The 15632-nt window shown below is 39.5% G+C and overlaps 1 non-coding gene across 1 annotated transcript; it reads right to left on the bottom strand.

Moving 5' to 3' along the window:
- Nucleotides 1-560: 560 nt before the first annotated feature.
- LOC127090309 (small nucleolar RNA R71) lies at nucleotides 561-667 on the bottom strand. Its single transcript, XR_007791831.1, has one exon. It is a non-coding gene; the product is annotated as a small nucleolar RNA R71 (small nucleolar RNA).
- Nucleotides 668-15632: the final 14965 nt, after the last annotated feature.

Here is a 15632-nt window from a genome sequence, read left to right as displayed (position 1 = left end):
AGGACCAATTTCGTCAAATTTCATTTTCCTGTTGTTATATCGTTTAGACTTAGGTTATTTCCCGCCGGTCAATGCGAAGAACTCACAGCACCGGAAGTTTAAGCATAGTATACCCTCTAGCGGAACCTGAACGTTACGCTCGCGCACGTTTATTCTTTCATAGATTTAGGAGAGCTATGGCCGAAGATCAAAACCAAAGACCTCTTAAGGATTTCGCTCAACCATCTAATGAAGAACCTAGTTCTAGTATAGTAAACCCAACCATCCCAGCTAATAATTTTGAACTTAAACCATCCCTGTTGCAACTAGTGCAACAGAGACAATTCGCAGGTCTCGCTACCGAGAACCCAAACCAACATTTAAAATTATTTCTTCAATTAGCAGATACTTTTAAAACCAATGGAGCTTCTCTCGAGGCAATACGTTTAAGATTATTTCCTTTCTCCCTCAGAGATAAAGCCCTATCATGGTTAGATTCCCTTCCATCCAATTCCAATACGACTTGGGATAACCTTAGAAGAGTATTCCTTGCTAGATATTTTCCCCTGAGTAAGACCGCCGTTCTTCGAAACCATATAACTAGATTTACCCAAAACCAAGGAGAATTGCTATTCGAAGCTTGGGAGAGATATAAAGAGTTGTTACGAGCATGCCCACATCATGGTTTAGAAAATTGGTTAATCATTCAAACCTTCTATATTGGACTTCATTATAACACAAAGATGACCATCGACGTTGCCGCAGGCGGTGCTCTGATGAACAAACCTTATCCTGAAGCTAGTGCACTCATCGAAGATATGGCTCAAACCATCAATCATGGGGAGTCGAACGAGCGACAGTGGAGAAGAAGGAAGCCCTAGGAGGAGTGCATGAACTAAGCTCTATAGACATGATGCAAGCTAAAATGGACGCATTAGCCCTCAAGGTCGAGCATATGTACATAAACCCGAATACTGTAGCCGCAGTTTCGTCGGATTGTGAGATATGTGGAACCAAAGGACACCAATCCGCAGAATGCAGTCTATTAAACAAAACCCACTATAAGCAAGTGAACTACACCCAAGGGAACCCATATTCGAATACCTATAACCCTGGATGGAGGAATCACCCGAACTTCTCCTATAAAAACAATAACCCAATCCAAAATAATGCACCTTCAAGACCTAGTTATCAAGCCCCTAGATCAAATCAACCTATGCAACCTGTGCCACCAAAGCCGAGCCTTGAGAAAATTATGGAAAATTTTATCACCGCTCAAACCCAACAAAACAAGGAGTTCATGAACCAAAACATTCATGTTAACGAATTGATTACTCAGTTAGGAACCAAGGTTGACCAAATAGTTACTCATACTAAGATGCTTGAAACCCAGATCTCTCAGGTAGCTTTAAACCAAGCCCCTCAGACTACACCTGGAGGACAATTCCCTGGACAACCTCAACAAAATCCGAGAGGACAAGCCAATGCCATTACCCTACGAAGTGGGAACGCTTATGATGAGCCACCAAACCCAAGATTAAGTGAACTCGAAACTTCTAAGGAATGTACCAACCCCCAGACAAAATAAAGGAACCAGAGGAATCTGAAAACCAGGAAGTTCGAGAGAAAGGAGAAGAACCTAAAGATAAAATTTACGTACCACCCCCGCCATATAAACCACCTATACCATATCCGCAAAGACTCAAACAAACCCAGATCAATAAACAGTATCAAAAATTTATTAAAGTTATAGAAAAACTTCATGTAGAAATCCATTTCACAGAAGCCATCACCCAAATACCTTCTTATGCAAAGTTTCTCAAAGACATCCTTAGCAACAAACGTAGGCTTGACGATCCGAAGCCTTTGGAATGTAATGCTATTTCCGAGCACAAATTAGCAAAGAAAGATAAAGATCCTGGAAATTTCTCCATTCCTTGTCTTTTGGGTAATCATGTCATCGAAAAAGCTTTTCTAGACTTAGGAGCTAGTGTGAGCCTAATGCCTTTAGCAGTTTGTGAGAGGTTAAACTTAGGAGAATTACAACCCACTAAGATGTCACTTCAGTTAGCCGATAGATCTGTTAAGTATCCGATAGGCATTTTAGAAGATGTTCCTGTTAGGATAGGTCAGTTATTTATCCCTACTGATATTGTTGTCATGGACATCAAAGAGGACAATGATATACCAGTCCTTCTAGGTAGACCATTCTTATCGACTGCAGGAGCCATAATAGATGTCAAGAAAGGAAAGTTGACATTTGAGGTAGGTGACGAGAAAATAGAATTTATACTTTCGAAATTTCTTATGGCACCTGTGATGGGAGATTCATGTTATTCCTTAGATATCAGTGATGAATGTGTTAGAGAATTAGAACAAAAAGAAATTATAAAAACAATTAAGTTACCATCAACTCTCATAAGGGAAGATGATGACTTTAAGAAACCCTACATCAATGATAACCTTTACGAATGTTTATCCCTTACCCCAGATCCTATGCCATGCCCTAAGAAACCAACCTTAGAACTTAAGGAACTTCCTAAGAACCTGAGATATGAGTTCCTCGATGAAAAGATGAACCGTCCAGTTATAGTTAGTGCTACCTTGAGCCAAGAGGAAACGAACCAACTTTTAGACGTCTTACGAAGACATCCCTCAGCCTTAGGATATAATATCTCTGACCTGAAAGGTATAAGCCCATCCGTATGCATGCATCGGATTTCACTCGAAGAAGATTCAAAACCCTCTAGGGAACATCAAAGAAGAATAAACCCTATAATGAGTGATGTTGTTAAAAAGGAAGTTCTTAAGTTACTTGAGGCATGTATAATCTATCAGATCTCGGATAGTAAGTGGGTGAGCCCTGTGCATGTAGTACCTAAAAAGGGAGGCATCACAGTCGTGCAAAACGATAAAGGCGAACATGTAGAAAAACGTTTAGAAGGAGGATGGAGGATGTGTATAGACTATAGAAAATTAAATAAAGCAACTAGGAAGGATCATTTCCCTTTACCATTTATAGACCAGATGTTGGAGCATCTAGCCAGACACTCTTACTTCTGCTATCTAGATGGATACTCTGGATTCTTCCAAATACCTATTCACCCCGATGATCAAGAAAAAACTAACTTTACATGCCCTTATGGAACTTTTGCCTACAGACGAATGCCATTCGGCCTCTGTAACGCCCCAACTACTTTCCAACGCTGCATGATGTCAATCTTTGCAGATTACCTAGATGGTATCATGGAAGTGTTTATGGATGATTTCTCGGTTTGCGGATTTGATTTCCACAATTGTCTTGCTAACCTTGAGAAAATCCTGGAGAGATGCGTGGAGGTAAACCTCGTGCTAAACTGGGAAAAGTGTCATTTCATGGTGACCGAAGGAATAGTTTTAGGACATATAGTTTCCGAAAAAGGTATAGAGGTAGATAAAGCTAAAATAGAAGTTATAGAAAACCTAAAACCACCAAAAACAATCAGAGAAGTCTGAAGCTTTCTTGGACACGCTGGATTCTACCGGTATTTTATTAAGGACTTCTCCAAGATCACAAAACCTTTAACTGGACTTTTAATGAAAGATGTTGAATTCATTTTTGATGAAAAATGTAATGACGCATTTAATCTTTTAAAGCAAGCATTAATCTTTGCACCTATTATGAAACCGCCCGATTGGTCGGAACCTTTTGAGATAATGTGTGATGCTAGTGATTATGCAGTTGGAGCCGTTCTAGGACAAAGGAAAGATAAAAAATTACATGCCATTTATTATGCCAGTAGAACCCTAGATGCTGCCCAACTTAACTACGCAACAATTGAAAAAGAATTACTCGCTGTAGTTTTCGCTATAGACAAATTTAGATCTTATCTAGTAGGAGCAAAAATTATAGTTTACACCGATCATGCTGTCATTCGTTACCTATTAAGTAAAAAAGATGCCAAGCCCAGGTTACTCCGATGGATTCTATTACTACAAGAGTTTGATTTAGATATAAGAGATAAAAAAGGCACTGAAAATGTAGTAGCTGATCACCTTTCTAGGCTAGAACATCTAAAACCAGAACTAGTACCCATAAATGATGATTTCGCCTATGATAGACTGATAGCTAGAGTAGAAACCATTGAAGATAATAACCTAAGCCCTCATGAGCACCCCCAAAGTTCCTTAGCAATAAGTAACGTGCCCTGGTATGCAGACTTCGTTAATTACCTAGCTGTTGATATAGTACCCCCTGATCTTGACTACCACCGCAAGAAGAAATTCTTCCACGATGTGAGAAACTTCTATTGGGACGAACCTCTCCTTTTCAAAAGGGGTAAATATGGCATTTTTCACCGTTGTGTTCCAGAAGAAGAGGTAAATAGTATTATCGAGCATTGTCATTCTGCACCTTATGGTGGACATGCGAGCACCTCTAAGACATACGCCAAGATTCTTCAAGCTGGCCTATTCTGGCCTACCATGTGGCGTGATGTCTATGCTTGCATTGTCAAGTGTGATAGATGCCAACGCACTGGAAACATTTCAAGACGTGATGAAATGCCTCTAAGAAACATTCAGGAAGTAGAACTCTTTGACGTATGGGGTATAGATTTCATGGGACCTTTTCCACCATCCTTAGGAAACAGGTATATCTTAGTAGCTGTGGACTATGTGTCTAAGTGGATTGAAGCTATAGCTGCACCCACAAATGACACTAGGGTAGTAATCAAACTATTTAAAAACTATATATTTCCTAGATTTGGAACACCACGTTTAGTCATAAGCGATGGAGGATCACACTTTATATCGAGAATATTTGACAAACTTTTAAGAAAATATGGAGTTAGGCATAGAGTAGCAACACCATACCACCCACAGACTAGTGGCCAAGTAGAAGTATCTAATAGGGAGATAAAACAAATCCTAGAGAAAACTGTTTCTATTTCTAGGAGAGACTGGTCTGAGAAGCTTCCAGAAGCATTATGGGCCTATAGAACCGCTTTCAAAACCCCTATAGGAACTACTCCTTACCAACTAGTTTATGGAAAATCCTGTCACTTACCGTTCGAATTAGAGCATAAGGCCTATTGGGCCATTAAGACTTTGAATTTAGACTACCTAGCCGCTGGAGAAAAGCGTACCCTAGACATTCATAAACTAGAAGAATTTAGGCAATCGGCCTACGAGAATGCAAAAATATATAAAGAGAGGACAAAAGCCTATCACGACAAAAGAATAGTAAAGAAAAATTTCAATATAGGCGATTCTGTTCTCCTTTTCAACACTAGGTTACGACTCTTCCCTGTAAAGCTACGCTCAAGATGGACTGACCCTTTCGAAGTATCCAAGATTCTGAGATCCGGAGCCGTAGAAATTAAGAACAAAACCTGTAGTCCATTCATTGTAAATGGACAAAGACTGAAGCTCTACGAAGGAGGAGACATTTCAGCATACTACTCAAGCCACACCCTGATTGATCCACCAATTCCTACAACTACAGGTGTATAAATTCTAATCGTCAAGCTAATGACGTTAAACAAGCGCTGCGTGGGAGGCAACCCATGGTTTTTCTTTCATTCTACTTTTTTGCATTTATTTAATTTTAATTTTATTTTACTTTATCATATTTTGCATTAAGACTAAGATTTGAATGGTTTGTATTTTCAGGATCACTTTTTTAACTTTTACAGGATGCAGGATTTCGATGACATGCATGTGGCCTATAGAGATAATGCTCAGAGGGAGCGCTACATCGCTTTGTATCAGCGCCCTATGGCACCCACACGTTATCCCGATCAGCATTGTATGGAGGCACTGGGTATCGAGCCGAGTATCCGATTCCTTAGCCACCAGCTTCACTGGGATGAGTTTGCTGATGACTTGAGTAACACCTACAGCCTGCAGGAACCTGACTTTGGAGTTCCTGAGTTCATTCGACTATGACCCATACTTTGGACCAGATGGGTATGCTGCTTTCAGGCTTTTCGGAGTTGAGTACTCCTTCAGCCAGAAAGAGTTCGGCGACTTATTGGAATTCCAGACTACTCCTGATGCTATCCCGGAGACACCTACGGGATATTTCCTGGGTAAGGAGGTTGAGAAGTTTTGGAGTGATATCTCGGGTGGCGGAAGCCAAGATCCATCTACGCGGCTGTCTCATGTCATACATAACCCCGCCTTCAGATACTTTCAGATGATATTAGCACATTCCTTCCTGGGAAGGCCGGATGCAGAGACACTACTGAGTGAAGAGGAGATCTTGCTATTATTTTGTGCATCCCAGTCTCGCCCAGTAGCATGTGGGAACTTTTTATTAGACAGTCTCAGCGGTATCTCCAGATCTACCGAAGGAGTCATCCATGTTGGCGGAATCATCACGCAGATTGCTGTCGCTTTAGGTTTGTCTCGCAAGCTGTTACATCTTCGAACCTACTGTGGATACACTACCATGGACATCGACTTCTGTTTGACCAGAGGGTTGATGAGGAGAGCCTCTTTCCACCCATGTCAGTTCCGATTGCTAGTCGACAGTGAGGCTATCCATTATTTCACATTGCCAGATCCTATGATGACCAGTGTGCATGATCCAGCGAATTGGAGTTATGCTCTGGAGGGCCAGGGAGAGACCGTCGAGGAACCAAGATCACCACCCGTTGCTGAATACACGCCTACACCACCATCTCCCAGAATCACTGTTTTCTCTAATAATCTTTCATTGCAGACACCCGACATCCGCACTCAGATTGCTGAGTGTCGTAGAGAGATCGCAACGCTTAGACAGGAGGTGGCTGACTTCACTTTACAGATGGGAGTGTCTGATCTCACCCATGCTACTGAAGCCGACTGTCTATATCAGGAGATCGCAGAGCTCAAGCAAGAGATAGCCACGCTCCGTGGATCCACTCAGGAAGACAACATCCCTACTATATGATCTCACCATTTCATCTTATTTTATCTCTTCTTTTTTATATTTCTCGTATTTACATAACTCATCTTATTTTATCGCATTTGGAATATTATATAGACCACGTCTTTACATTAATATTTCTGTTTATATATATATGTCTTATGTTTGTTTTATTTGCATTTTTTATTTTCATTTAGTTATTTATTTATTAGTCTAATATTTAAATTTTGTTTTATTTTTATTTTTGTCTTTTATTTTTACTTCTATAAAAATTATGCAAGCCAATGATACCAGGTAATCACAAGACAAATGATATTCGGACCCCTCAAAGCCAAAAGACAAGAGAAACCCAAACCAAAGGACCAAAATCTGGCCCAACCAGATTTGGCCTTGTGGCGCCCGCCATAGGACCTGTGGCGCCCGCCACAGCGTCTGTAAATGGTCGGGGCAGAACCCTTTTCTTCACCATTTTTGCAACTTACAACCTCCCAAACCCATTTTTTCACCTTGGAAAAACATCCTTGAACCCACAAAAAGCTCATACTTTTCTAACCACCACACCACACAAATCATTATTCCACTTTCCATTTTCGATTTCATCCGTCGGATTTTGTAAAAATCCAACCTTTTCACAAACCACTTCATCTTCTTCATCACTTTTCAAGAGCATTCAAATGGAGTTTAACGGATTCATTCTTCGAGGAGGGAAACCGGGGGATAGACAAAGAAAAATTATTGAACGGTTGCAAAATCGGGAAATCCTCCCGACAAGGTATGTTGACGAAAATTGTCTCTACACTTTAGGTATCTATCATAGCATATTTCATTTATTAGATAATTTAGGTTTGCATAATTTCTTTTCCAATAAAGAACCTACCTATGAGCGGTTGACAATTGAATTTTTGAGTTCCTTAATTTATATTGTCAACCCTAACACTGCTAGCACAGTTGGTACTGTCAAATTTAGAATGTTTGTTGTTGAATACGAGTTCAGTACCGACGAACTAGCCAGCTTGTTAGGGATCCCTCATGGGGACGGTGCTATTTGTGAGGGCCCTTTGGATTCCGAATGGTCTGTTGAGGTATTTTCCTTCTGGGAGCGTTTATCAAACACTTCCATAAACTCTTTTGAAGGAGTTCTTGCCTCAACTATCCATAACCCGACCATCAGAGTTTTTAGATATCTGTTGGCATGTACTATTTTTGGCCGGGAGAATCCAAATAAGGTTAATGCTAGAGAGCTTCTATATTTTCAAGGAAGCCTCACAAATAGGCGAATTAATTCGGTTCCGTTCATGCTTGCCCATATGATATTAACTTTGAATAAGGCGGGACCGATTTCTTTTGGAGGGTTGATTACGTCTATTGCTCGGGCACTTAACCTGAACAATGAGATGGCTATCCTAGACCCCTTACCTCCTCGCACAATTAACCTAAAATTTCTGAGAGACATGAAATTGTGCCGTTCAAGGAGAGAAGGAGGTTATACACTTATGGTTCATGGTGTAGCCATCCCATCTGTTGTCCTACCTTGCACTAGACGTACAGATATACGAGATGAGAGGAATTGGACCTACGATTTAGATGCTCCACCTGTTTTGGGTCCTTTTCCTCCTAACATTCCTGATGAGGCGGGACATGACACTGATGATGAATATGATCGGAGAGAGAGATCTCCCGTACCCCATGTGTCCCCTCATCATCCTTCACCACCACACACCGCACCATCTTCTTCTTCTGCAGGTACCACTCCTGGCTTCTATATTACAGAGGAGATGTAGCGAGACCACATGGCTAGAGAGCAGAGGCGTGACGACCTACTCTCTACCATCCAGCAACAAATGGCGGATAACATGAGCTTCATGCAAGAGTCGCAGCGGAGGACAGACAGGTCCTACGACACTGTTTTATAGTCTCTGCTTACGATTACCAATACACAAGTCCGTCAGCAACAATACCACCAGCAACACATTGCTCTCATAGAAAACACTCAGGGTACCATTTTAGGTCACCTTTGAGAAGTGAGGACCGCTCAGGATGCCCTGCAGGCGAGGATGGATCAGAGAGATCGTCGTCGTACCCGATCCCGTCGTCCACCTCAGGATGGCGAAGGCACTAGTGGTCAGCAATAGGTTGTCAGGTAACTCTTCCCTTATCTTATTTCGAAACATTGGGGACAATGTTCGATTTAAGTGTGGGAGGAGACTCTATCGTCTTTTCCTTTATTGCTTTTCTCGTTTTTCCTTTATCGCTTTTTCTTTGCTGTTTTTAGATAGTTTATTTATTGTTATTTCCTTTTAGTCGTTTATTTTGCTTTTTAGTAGAATGCATGAGTCTGACGAGTCACCAAATATAGTAGATCTTTAGTGCAATCCTACCTCCCCATACCTTTAGCCCCACCGAATTTTTTTTTGCAAAAGAAAATAGTGTTATTCCGAAAGTTTTCAGGTTTTTAAAGACATGTTTTGAGTAAGGATACGGTGACTTGGGAGAACTTTGTGAAACATCAGTATCTGTTTTAGCACCATAAGCTTCGTAAATATAGGAATCATTCCCGAAACCCCATATACCATGGCCTTAATCATCATTTCCGTATAAGTCCTCAGTAGTTTATCTCAGCAGTCAGCTCCGGCCTACACATCCTCTACGTAGGGGACCGATGCAAATAAGTGTATGATCCAAAAAAACAAAAAAATAAAAGAAAGCAAAAAGGCAACTCCGGTATAGGTGACCGTCACAAAGTCATTTAAACCAAAGAATTGTAAAAAAAATTGCTACAAAAAGAAAAAAAGAAAAAGAAAAACTTACCCACTGTTAGTTGGTTCAGAGGTATCTGGCACTGAACTCGGTAGGACGGATTACGATCCGATCCCCCACAACTACAGTTGGGTCCAATAAAAGGGTTTACACATAATTATGTGCCAGAAATCCCATGCTCAGATCATAATCACTAACAGGTCACTCTACTATGAAGCATGTACGGATAACGGGCTTAATGTGATTGCTCCTGAATGAAAAGGACACAAAAAGAGATGAAGAGGCAGGCCTAGGTATTGTGGGATAATATGGGTTGGTTAATATAGGAATGAAGTTTATGTCCGTATTTGCGGATTAGTGTCATCATGATACCCTTAGTTCACTCAGTTAGTACCTATCACTGCATCCCGACTTGAACTTAGAATTTTTACCTGAAGCATTCATTTACACCCGTTTTTCTTTTATGAGCTTTTTAATGTTTTGCTTGAGGACAAGCAAAGATTTAAGTGTGGGAGAGTTTGATAACACTGAAATTTACCGTATTTTCGACTCCGATTTCACATGCATTCTAGTTGTTTTATTGTTATTTTGTTGTGTTATTGCTATGTTTTCCTTTGTTTTCAGGTTTTTACTTTAATCGGAGCCCCGATCGAGAAAAGGAGCGAAAAAGAGCCAAAAACCCTAAAATTCAGCATTTTGTACTTGTGGCCTACCCCATGGCTGGCGCCATAGATCCTGCCATGACGTGTCCAAGCTCAACTTCCCTCAACTTCCACATTCCCCACTACCTCCACTAAGGCGCCTCATTTTGTGCTTGTGGCGGGCGCCATGGCCTTGTGGCGGGCGCCACAAGAGGAAAATAGTTTCCCTCCCATTTTCAAGTTAAAGGGCATCCAAGTCATTTCCATCTTTTTACTTGCTTATAAATAGAAACTCGAAATCACTTTTACAATCATCCAAACTTAGAGCAGAGGCAAACTCAGAAGCAACTTTGTTTCACTTAGGCATATATTCAGTATTTTAAAGTGGTAATTGCTTCGCATTGGAGTGTTACCACAAGTGTGTAATCAAGTTTGTGATAGAGTCTGTAATCGAGTTTGGAGCACTTTGGAAGAAAGTTAATCCTGCCGCCATTTTCATTTCCGCATTGCAATTTACTCAGCCCTCCGATTGGAGCAAGTTTTTATTACTTGTCTTTATCTTATTTAATTTCCCGCACTCGCTTTACTTTCTTTATTTCCTGCACTCGCTTTACTTTGTTTATTTCCCGCACTCGCTTTACTTTTTTTATTTCCCGCACTCGCTTTAAATTATTTATTTCTCGCACTCGCTTTAAATTATTTATTTCTCGCACTCGCTTTACTTTCATTCATTTCCTCGCACTCGCTTTAAATTATTTATTTCCTCGCACTCGCTTTACTTTATTTATTTCCTCGCACTCGCTTTAAATTATTTATTTCCTCGCACTCGCACTACTTTTATTTACTTTCCGCACTCGCACTACTTTTATTTAAATTAATGCACTTTTACTTTACCATGTCTAACTAAATTTATAAGGTTAGAATGTAAGGATCGTAATTGAACCAGTATTCCGTACAATTGTTCATAGAAACACTTAAGGGCTATTTTAACTTTCAACTTAAGTTTTCCCGCACTTCAATTCCGTTGGGTAAGATCGAAAGCCGTCAACGTCTTTTTAAACTTAATTGTTTTTAACTATTTCAAAAACAACGAAAGCGCTTTGTTTAGTTCATTAGGAGATTTTAACATTAAGAAGAAAAGAGATTTTAAAACTATTTTCGGACGCGTTTATAAGTTTAGAGTCTGGTTTGTGAGAACCTCTTTTGGTTAAGAAATCCAGGTTATAATACTTTTCAACTTAGTCAAGATACTATATTTCTTAAAAATAGGTTTACTACTCTAACGCAATGGGCGCCTTTTTATAAGTGACAATAAGAGGGTTTGATTAGGGAGTACAACTCGGTTTTGAATATGCGAAAACGACAGTTCCTGTTAAATTAGTTCTTTTCAAAGTAGGAAACATTGCCCATAAGTAGCTCTATTAGCAAGTACTTGGATTATTAATTGATTACGTGAATTACATTCGACCCTGTCTTTATTAATTAAATTTATTTCAATACTTTACTTTTCATTGCACACTACAAAAACACCTATTTTGATCGCCTTTGATAAACACCATAACAACAGATAACGATAGATTGACACTTGGTCTCTGTGGATTCGATAATCTTTTATATTACTCTGACGCGTTCGTATACTTGCGAAAAGCACGTATCAAGTTTTTGGCGCCGTTGTCGGGGACCAATTTCGTCAAATTTCATTTTCCTGTTGTTATATCGTTTAAACTTAGGTTATTTCCCGCCGGTCAATACGAAGAACTCGCAGCACCGGAAGTTTAAGCTTAGTGTAACACCTCAAAATTTGCCCTCCTCTCTTAAGACTAGTTTAGCACATTGCATTTCATATTTTAGGGCATTAGGCGTTTCATTTTTTGCATTTTTATGAAAATAAGAAACTCATCCTCCCAAGTCTTTTCAGAAGATGGAGAGGTTGCATGATTCAAGCCTGAGGGTTTCTATGGATTGATGATCAGCCATCTGGGGGTTTGCTTGTCACCAGGGTTTCTTGATCTTTCAATGGTCTTGAGCATTATCTGGTTTGCAAGGATATATTACCATCATCATGGTTATGTCATCATCCAGGGTTTCAGAGTGCATCCTTCAGTTCCTTTGGATTAGGGTTTTGACCTCTGGTCAACCCTAATCAATCGCATTCTTCCAGTCAGGGTTTCTCAAGGAGATGAGGTATTTTCTTGGTTTGAGGATCACATGATCATTATATGGAGCTTACATGAGCTAGGGTTTCATTTTGGATCAATTTCACCAAGTGTTGGAGGCTCAAACTGATCAAGGCATTGCAAAGTCATCTGAGGACAAGAAAGTCAACTGTGCAGTCAACTGAGGCATTTGAGGTGGGGAAATGAGTTGATACACCTCATTCATGTTCAAAAGAGGTTCGTTTGTCATTTCAAACATCTATCTTGAAGATTTTGAGGTCAAAGCAAAAGTTTCCAAAAATGGAAAGTGACCTGTAATTGAAAGTTTCCAAAAATTGCAAGTTTTTGGTCCACATTCAACTTGACTTTCCAACATCAAAGAAGCTTCAAATGAATTTTTGGTCAACATGAAAGTTGAAGATCTTTCTCTCCCATTTCCAAAAAGTCCAAGATCATGATCATTTGATGAATGGTTGAGAAGTTATGAACAAATGATTGCAAAGTGTGCTTGGAACTTCAAAGTGCCATAACTTTTGATCCAAAACTCCAAATGGAACCACTCTTTTTGCATTATGCTTATCATGACCAATATTTTCCAAATCAAACATTGCATTGCATGAAATTAAATCACATGATCATTTGTCCATGCATGTATATTTTAGAGGGAAAATGGAGAATTCAAATTCTATTGATCATACATGAAAAATACCAATGCCATTGTGATCTTTGGATGATTTTAAGTGACTTTGAACCATGCATGTGCACTGTTCATGTGTGAATTCTCCATGCACCACACACTTGCCAAATTGGTCATACACCTCATTTCTCATTAAGTTTCCATTAGCCAAGCTTAATTTGGATTAGCATGGTAATTAACATAGGGTATAAATAGATAATCCTAACTGTTTTGCTCAGTTTTTTACAATTCTAGATCTAGAATTCATTTTTCCCTCCAAAACTCTCTCTCCTTGGATTTCAAATTTTCTTCACACAACCACAAGATTTCTTCATAGATCCTTCATCCTCATGGAATTTGGAGCATGATTCATCCATTTTTCGTGGCATTTGAGCAAGATTTCGTGTAGATTCAAGCACTCACATGTTAATGGAAGTTTGGAATTAAGGCAAATTCAGAAGGTTTCAGCTATTCATTCGTGCATCAAACTTCATATCAAGGTTGGAGAAGAAGATCTGGACGTTTTGAAGGCTTGAGGACGAGTATTTTGGTCACTGCACTTCAAGTAAGTGGAAATTCGAATCTCACTATTTGCCAATCCATGAACATAAACATGTAGATCATGATGTGCTGAGAATTATGATGTAAATAGATCTTGATTTGGTGAAGTATTGAGCATGATATGTTGATTTGAAGTTTTGAATGTATGAGATGTTTTCCTTCGATTTGCTTGATCCATGATGAATTAGGCTTAGATAACATGATATTTGTGATCCTTATGACAAAAGCTTTCGATCCATGTGCGTGTTAGTCATTTCTGGAAAATAATTTGTTGCTCCTCCGCCGGTCCAATCGGGGAAGACGGCGGAAAACACCTTCCAGCCGCCGTCTGTAATAACTGCTAGGGTTTATCCCTGCTGGCACCACGCATGCGTCTGTTTGGCGTATCCATTGGCTATTACGCTTTTGACCAAGCCTTGTGTGCATTGACCTCGCTGACTGGCATGCCACCTCATTAGTGGAACGATGCGTTTTGCTTCTAAACGCACCTTGCAACCTAGGCTTCCTCTGTTCGATCCTGGCCACGCATAGTTTTTTTTATTTTATTTCCTGAGCGCTTCCAACCTCATAAGCACTGGTTCGAAACTTGGCAAATACATTTGTGGAATTTATTTTGAAGCGCTTGCCTTTCACCACACCTTCATGTGTTCGAAACATGGCCATGACATTTCTGATTTTTATTTTCCAGCGCCTTCTTAGACTGGCATGTCCTGGGTTCAATACCTAGGTTTAGCATTTTTCAAATGGCATTTAAACAATTCCTTTTCCCTCCACATTTCTCATGCATATTTCAATATATTTTCATCAACTTGCAAAAATCACCAAAAATAGGAAATTAATCCAAATTGCTCCCAATTTTCTTTCACTTGATTGTATTGATGTCTATTATTTTTATATGTCATTTGTGTGAATTGTTTGCTCCTGATTTTTTAATTGTGATTGTATGTTTGAACATGTATGCAAAATTGACATGCTTCAGTCAATGGATTGTGAAGTGCTCATTAATTATCCAATTGCCTTGAAATTTAACATGCCTGATCATAACATGTGACACGATCTTTTGGCTTTTGTTTGGCATTTTTATCATGTTCTACCATTGTTTTGGATACATGGACATTTGGTGTGACAATTTGTGTCACAATTGGTATGGTGCATTTGTACATTTTCATTCACATGCCATTTGATCTCTTCTGGAGTTGAATTTTTGTATGATGTTCATTCTTAACATGATAAGCTTGTATAAAAAATTTCATGATTATTGGATTCATTTCTGTTTTAATGTGGATTTTCTATGTGTGATGTCCGATTTTGATCACATTGTTTGCCTTTGCCTTATCTTGATTAATTGATGGCTTTGCCTTTTGATTTGGCTTTGGTACTTTTGAAGCCTCTTTCTTGTTTGATTAAATGTGCTTCATATGAATTGTTAGCTGCTGTTTTGACTATTTGCCTTGCCTTTGACCCTAGTCTTTGTACTAGTGGTTTGTACTCACCAATTGTATTTGTGTTTCAGGTATTTAGCACTAATGGTTGGTTTGGCCTCATTACTTGAGATGCCAATTGCTTTGATCACTAACTCTTGCTGTTTTGTAGGTCATTTGATATGGTGAAACCATTTAAGTGCTTGCACTTATGCCTTGCTTTGTGTAACACTGTTGATTGGTTTTGTCTGTTGTCTGTTCTGGTTTTTCTGAATGTAAATATTGACTGTTTGGCTTTTGTACAGGTACATTAGTCGCTTTTAGCTCTTACTTGAGCTTTGCTTTGCTTGTGGTTGGTTTACCACTTAGGTAACCTCTCTAACTCCATGTAGTCTGGAAGCCCTGTCGTTTCTTTTGGCAGGCATTTGGCTGAAGTCCTCCTTAAGAGGCAATGATTGTGATTGTTTATATTTGTGCTAAAGACCTCCTTGTCGAGGCATGTTACTTGTTAAGTCCTCCTAAGTGAAGAGGAAATTGACAGATAGAAGG

The sequence above is a fragment of the Lathyrus oleraceus genome, chromosome 5 (genome assembly GCF_024323335.1).
Source record: "Lathyrus oleraceus cultivar Zhongwan6 chromosome 5, CAAS_Psat_ZW6_1.0, whole genome shotgun sequence".
NCBI classification, from domain to species: Eukaryota; Viridiplantae; Streptophyta; class Magnoliopsida; order Fabales; family Fabaceae; genus Lathyrus; species Lathyrus oleraceus.
The sequence above is the reverse complement of the archived record's forward strand: the minus strand, read 5'-3'. Positions and strand labels throughout refer to the sequence as shown.